We start from the raw sequence: 6,820 nt of genomic DNA on the forward strand, positions 1-6,820 counted from the left end.
TGTTCGGTTTGGTTCGGTTTGAACCCAAACCAAACCAAACCAAACCATTCGGGTTGAGTAAAACATGAACCAATTGGGTTATGTAAAGAGCACGGTTTGGTTTGGATCGGTTTAACTTCGGTTGGTTTGGTTTGGATCGGTTCGGTTTGGGTTTTTTGCCCACCCCTACTTTTATTACAAGAAAACGAATAAATTTGTCATTTTTAATAATTTGAGCACAATATGTATTTCCATGGTCTCGATTTTTTATTTCAGCTTTCATAATAAATGAAATTCAACTACATTTTTTTTCTTTAATTAAACTACATCTTCTTTTTCAAAAATTACGAAGACGAGAACTGAAGCTATAAAAAACGTGATCGGTAACTTTGGACTATGGCAAACAAACTAAAAATATAAGACATTAAAAAATCTTCCTAAAGCATCCGCGACAATTCAACTTTCTAGATCTCCAACAGCATCATACTAATACTTTTTTTTATCAACATCGTACTAATACTAGCACGTAAAAAATAACTCAAACAAACAAAAACACCAAAACAGCCAACGCAAAAAAATATTAAAGGATTGATTCATCTTCATTTTCAAATTATTAATGGTTACACTACATTTAAGTTATTTTAGTTAAATACGATTTGGTTCATTCTAATTTTTTTTTAAATAAATTATATGATATAAACTGGTATGAAACTCAAGTAAACTTCAATTTAAAATGTAATATTTTATTAATTTATAAAACTATTAAAAGAAGACGTAGACAAATTCGATGAAGTCTATTCTCCGTTAATCCTCAAACCCATGTATCTCAGTTCACCTCTTCTAACCCTAAACTTAAGCTTTAAGCCCTTGTCGAGGTCAAAACCCATATAATTGGAACGTGCAAAATCTCTTGTTCCTCAAGCTTAGAGCTGTTTCGGTCATATTAGGGATATGCTGATCCAAATTAGCGTTTTAATAAGTGTGAAGATAAGAGACGACATCATGAGTTTAAGGTGATTAAAACCAGTTTGTTTTTTTTTCGTAAAAGTTCATCACATCTTAATTACCTAGCAATTTAAAAATACCGACTAATTTTAGAAACAAAAAGTTCCATAACAGTTATTAAAATACCCACTAAATCCCCTTGCATTATAGTGGAATCATCAAATTCCACTGAAGTACGATCAAACTCTAATTCTATTATGTAATTCTAATTCTCTATTCAATAACACCTCCTAAGTTGCGTTTTGATTCAATTGTATCGCTTAGAAACCCTCCCCCTTTCAGTTCTCCTTCTCATCAAGAAACGGATGCATTTATGAAAATCAATCAACGACTTCCAGTCCATGAGCTTCAATCCTCTTTATCACTCTGATTGAGTATATATAGAAGTTGCCATGTAGGTAGGAGAGCATTTTCTTTCTTTGCTCATGAGTCATGACCCTTCTTCCTCTCTCCCTCGATTGTTTTAATTTCGTCCCAATGGCGGGATCATCACAAGTTCCCGGGAATGGCTTCAACATGTTGCCTTGATCTTCTAGGTCAGAGCCGTGCCCCTTCATTTCCCTATTTCAGTGATTGGAAATTCGATTACCAATCGGATCTGAAACCTAAGGTGAGTGATCTAATCTGGGCTGGGTTGAATTGATTTGATCTTACGAACTTTGGAAATCTAATTGAGAGAAAAAAGCAAGCATGGCTTCACAAACAAAGCCAACATCTCTTTGCAATGAACCTAATTCTTCTTCGGCTTCTACATTGTTTTGAATGTTATCTGCACCATTATTAATATTCATATACTTGAAAGATAAATATTAAGATTTGATCCAGTTTATGATCTGAGTAAAGTCAAACTATCATAGTCTTCTTGGAACAAAACTTGGTTCACCCCCTCTGGTGAACTCTTAAATTCACCTCAACTTTCTACACCAATTAAAGTGCCATGTAGGATTAGTTAAAAAGAAAAGAAAATTAAAAAAAAAAACAAGGAAAATATGTGAAAAAAATATAAAAGACGTCGTTGTCAAAGAAGAAAACGTGATCTCTATTGCTTCTGACTCTTTCTTCTTCATCCTCATAAAGAAGATATGCAGCTTTATTTGTCAAGTTTAAGTCTCCAATTCTGTGCTTTCAAATCTAATTTCGACTTTATCTTCTCGAAATCCAATCAAATCATGTTCTCTTATGAGATAGATAAACAATAATCTGCATCAATTTTTAAACCCTAAATCGTAAACTCCAAACTTTATTTAGAAGTATTAGGTTTGGGTTTAGAGTTTACAATTGAGTTTGAGTTTAGGGTTTACAGTTTGGGTTTGAGTTTGGATTTAGAGTTTACAGTTTGGGTTTATGATATAGGATTTGGATTTAGGGTATAAAATTGTATTTGAAAGCACATAATAAGAGACTCAAAGCTTGACAAATGAAGCTTCATATCTTTTATGTGGGGATGGAAAAGAAGAAGCCGACGTCTTTTATTTTTTTCAACTGTTTTTCTTTTTTTTTTCTAATTTTTTTTTTACTTAATCCTACGTGGCATTTTAATTGGTTTAGAAGGTTGAGATGAATTAGAGAATTCACCACAGGGGGTGAACCCAAGTCTTGTCCGTCTTCTGGCTACTGGTTGATGGAAAGTTATACACGCTTAAAATATGTTTTGTTTTTAATTTGGCATCTTTAAACTCCTTCTTACTAATAACTTCCTGATAATTTGGAATCTCTGACAATAACAAATTTTACTCTTTGTTTCAGCCGTAGGTTTTGCTACAGGAAGGATAATTCTCGGATAGACTGAAGTGGTGAAAAACACTGACTTCAATAAAGTTTGGAAATGTGGCAGATGTGCCACTATTTACAAACCTGTGGGGATACTAAAAGGTTTTGCATTGCCTTGGTCATGGTTGCATAATCCTTAATTTGGTTGGTAACAGAGCCAATGGTTTACTTCACCCTGAAGAGCTATATGTCTTCGTCTGTGCCATGGTTTTTTCAACACAGCTTTTTGTACAGGCTTTGTACACCCGCAAGACGAACGGTTAACTCGGTGGTTTGAAATAAGCTGCGTAGAAATGGTTCAATTGTGCCAAAATTAACCTTTCATATTTTGGAAGCAAAAATCCACCATTTGATTATGAGAATAAAAACTTTCAAAGACAAAGAAATGAAACAACGTTCTGTATAGCATATATTTTTTTTGGTATAAATGAAAGGTTTTTTTTTAACAGTTTTACAATAAATAAAATAATTATGAAAAATAGCTAAAAATTCTCATACAAAAAGATTATTTTAGCTATGGTTTGACGACGTAGCTAAAGTGAAAAAGCTATGGTTTGACGTAGTTAAAGTGAAAAATATGTTAAAGAGAATACCAATTGAAAAATATAGGTTGATAATTTATTTATTTCTCCTCACCAGCTTTAGTGAAAAACTGTCTAACTAATCTCTCAGAATTCTATGAAGAAACATTCAAAATAGATGTTTGGAAATATGACTATGACTGATATTTTATTTTGAGATTTCTTTTATTGTATAGAAACAAAACAATTGGATATGATTTTTAAGACCTATTCTTATGATCATTATATCGTATACATTACGTTGTTTTTGTTTTGACTAATCCATTGTCACATTACGGTTGCGTTTCACAGCTGATTTAATAAAGGTCAAAACGAAACCAAATTAAGAAAGTTAAGCACTGGAAAAAACATTTTAAATATTACAAGTAAGCACTTGATTGTTAGTTAAAAAGATATCAGCTGATCTTAAAATAAATAAATAAAATTTTTTTTTTTTGCAGTTTACCAGTTTCTTCTTATAAAATCCAAATAAACAAAACAAAAGAATAATTAGATCATAACATATAAGATTTAATTATCGATTTATTCAGTTTACTCACCATCTTATCTGTATTCTATAATATTAATAAGAAAAAAAATTAGAAAATTAAAAATTTGTTGTTCCCTAAAAACTTCAAAAATTAATTTGTATTTCTCTAATGATTTATATTTTAATTAACAGTCGAAGTGTATGAACAACCAAAAAAATTAACCGTAGTTATCATATATGTTCATATATAAATGCAAAATTAACTAATCTAATCTATTAATTTAGGATCCTATTTTTTATCTATTACAAATAAGTCATAGGAGGACCATTCTAATAACAATTTTAACATATTAAACTACATTTATATATGAAACTACTTAAATTAAAATGTAACTATCAGACTTACGTAGAAAATCTAATCTATTAATTTAGGATCCTATTTTTTATCTACTACAAATAAGTCATAGGAGGACCATTCTAATAGGAGGACCATTCTAATAACAACTTTAACATATTAAACTACATTTATATATGAAACTACTTAAATTAAAATGTAACTATCAGACTTACGTAGAAAATATATCTAACTTAATAATCAGACAACATAGTAAACTATTCTCCTTAAGTTTGTACTGTATTTTCGATATAATCCCATGATGCTAACCCTAATCTGATAAGAAAAGTCTGTGTCCTTCTCTCTTCTGCGCGCGACGGCGATGGTGACGCTCGAGTTTCTTCACCGTTACTGAAACGGATTTCGTTATGTTTTTTTTGGTGTTTAATCCCATTAAATCTGACGTCCACTACGAGTTCTTCAATGTGTGGTTTGCGTCGGGGCGAAGCTCTGTCAATTTGGGTATAAATATATATGTATTTCTCTGCTAGAAATCATCCTCTCCTCATCTCTCTTCTCTTATCTCTCTTAGAGTATGCTAATTCACTGTTTAAGGGCTAACTCGAGGGTGTTTTTCTCCGATTTGAAGTCCGGCAAGTGTTCATCCGTTGTGGACAAGTCCCACAGAATAGAAAGCATAAACTCTACAAGGTTTAGTTTTAACTGTTTTTTTTTGGTTTTGAGTTCCGCAAAAGATTCTGCAAATCAATTAATTATGTATCTTAGTTTTTTAGAGATATTGTGATGATTGTAATGATCATGTTGAGCAAAAAGTTCTAAAAATTATATATGCTACAGTTTTTGTCTTCTAATGAACCAACTCTTTTTACCACTTCTGCTAATGTCTAAATCAAAATTTTCAGATCCAAACTGTGAAACGGTTGCACAACGAGTGGGTAGAGAATGCAGATTGATGGGTTGCTGGATTTCTGGAAATATTTGAAGAAGGTTTCATAGGAAGGTAAGTCAAATTGTGAAGGCACTTTCAACTAACAACACATTTACAAGTTTATAGTAATGTTCTGTCTAAGCTTTGATTCTAAATAACAAAGGCCTTAAACGTTAACAGGGGACTGCAATCAGAGGGGGTATCCAAGAGAGGTTAATCAGAAAATTCCCAGAAACAAACTGGAGAACGGTGAGGATGATGACACAGACGATCAATTCTATGAAGAATATTTTGACCATGACTTGGGCAGGGATGAGGATGAAGATGAATGACACTATGCGAGGATAAGGAAGAGAAAACTGTTAAGACGGATGCAAAAGACAACAAGATCATTTTACTCATGACATGGTTACTAAAATCTCTTAGTCTCTTACTCTATCTCTTTTTATCTAAGTAGAATGCATATACTTGACATATAATATCAAATGTTTAGAAAGGGATCAAGTGTTGCTTTCTTGATTTCGATGAGAAGATCATATATGGTGTCTTGACCATTATCTCTTGCTTGACATGAAAGAAATTGAAAATGGCATTGTGCATGGTAACGATGATGTAATAAGTCGAGAAAATCACAAGGTCTTGAAGAACAAAATAGGAGGTCAACCTCTATTCATAAGTCACGGTTGGATCAAGTGGGGATGACCAAGACACTATGGCTGAGCCATTGCCAAGGGTTAACAAGAAGGGTGGTCGGCTCAGTTACATGATCAAGCCAAGGTTTATGAGCTTCAAGCCATGTTTGCAGGGGAAGCAACATATATAACCCACTACTCTACAATTCGTGGGGCTTACTTTCATGGTTTCAAGGAAGCCGATAGGCTTCTCAAGCATTAAAAAGTGATCTTTGAGTGTGTGTTTTAAGATATGTATTTTTGGTCAATGTGTTTAGAGAAGCATAATCAGTTTTGTAAGATTTTTTTTAAGAGAGAATAAACTTCTATTATATGTCACGATTTTTTATGGAGTGGGAAGCATAGAAGAGAAGTGGAGAACAGTTGTAAACTCATGAGTTTTCAAAGAGTTGAGAAGGTTATAAAACACTTTCTGAACAGCCATAAAAATTGAAATTCTTTTTAATAAAAACATTCCGTTAAAAATAATTATGCCCCACAATTGATCTCGCAATGGAGTTGCGCGTAGCGCGGTTTATAGACTTTTTTGTTAATTTATAATTTTTTATAATTATTTAAATTATTTTGTTTGAGTTTATATTTTATAAATATGTTTTTTACTTGTTAAATATTTTTTTCTTTATTTTCTAGTAAATTTGGAAAATGATTTGTTAATCATTTTATGATATGCCATATATCTTTTGACATTATACAATATGTTTACAATTCTTAAAACAGAAAAGTAAGTAGCATGACACACTCCAAATATGAAAAATTACTTTGATGATATTTTCTTCATCTAAGTCAGGAATTTTCATTGCCTTTATACTTTCACTACAAGAAAACATCGGTATTCTGACGGACATTCCGACGGAAAATGAAATCTTCGGAATACCCCGAGGAATTTCCGAGGATATTCCGAGGAAACACAAAATTTGGTTTCCTCGGAATTTCCTCGGAATATACCGACGGAATTCCGAGGAAATATCAATCCGTCGGAATCTTATGGAATACCGAGGAAAAATGTATTCCTCGGAAAAAACCGATGAATTCCGAGGATAT

At 32.3% G+C, this 6,820-nt stretch overlaps 1 long non-coding RNA gene across 4 annotated transcripts; it reads left to right on the forward strand.

The window, feature by feature from the left end:
* The first annotated feature begins 4,452 nt into the window (after positions 1-4,452).
* LOC106294615 lies at positions 4,453-5,525 on the forward strand. 4 transcript variants are annotated; one of them, XR_001260884.1, is made up of 4 exons: positions 4,453-4,660; positions 4,731-4,849; positions 5,062-5,159; positions 5,268-5,525. It is a non-coding gene; the product is annotated as an uncharacterized LOC106294615 (long non-coding RNA). The 4 variants fall into 4 exon arrangements; XR_001260885.1 differs by having other exon boundaries at positions 4,454-4,660; positions 4,754-4,849; XR_001260886.1 differs by having other exon boundaries at positions 4,455-4,660; positions 4,788-4,849.
* Positions 5,526-6,820: the final 1,295 nt, after the last annotated feature.

This window comes from Brassica oleracea, chromosome C1 (genome assembly GCF_000695525.1).
Source record: "Brassica oleracea var. oleracea cultivar TO1000 chromosome C1, BOL, whole genome shotgun sequence".
Taxonomy (NCBI): domain Eukaryota; kingdom Viridiplantae; phylum Streptophyta; class Magnoliopsida; order Brassicales; family Brassicaceae; genus Brassica; species Brassica oleracea.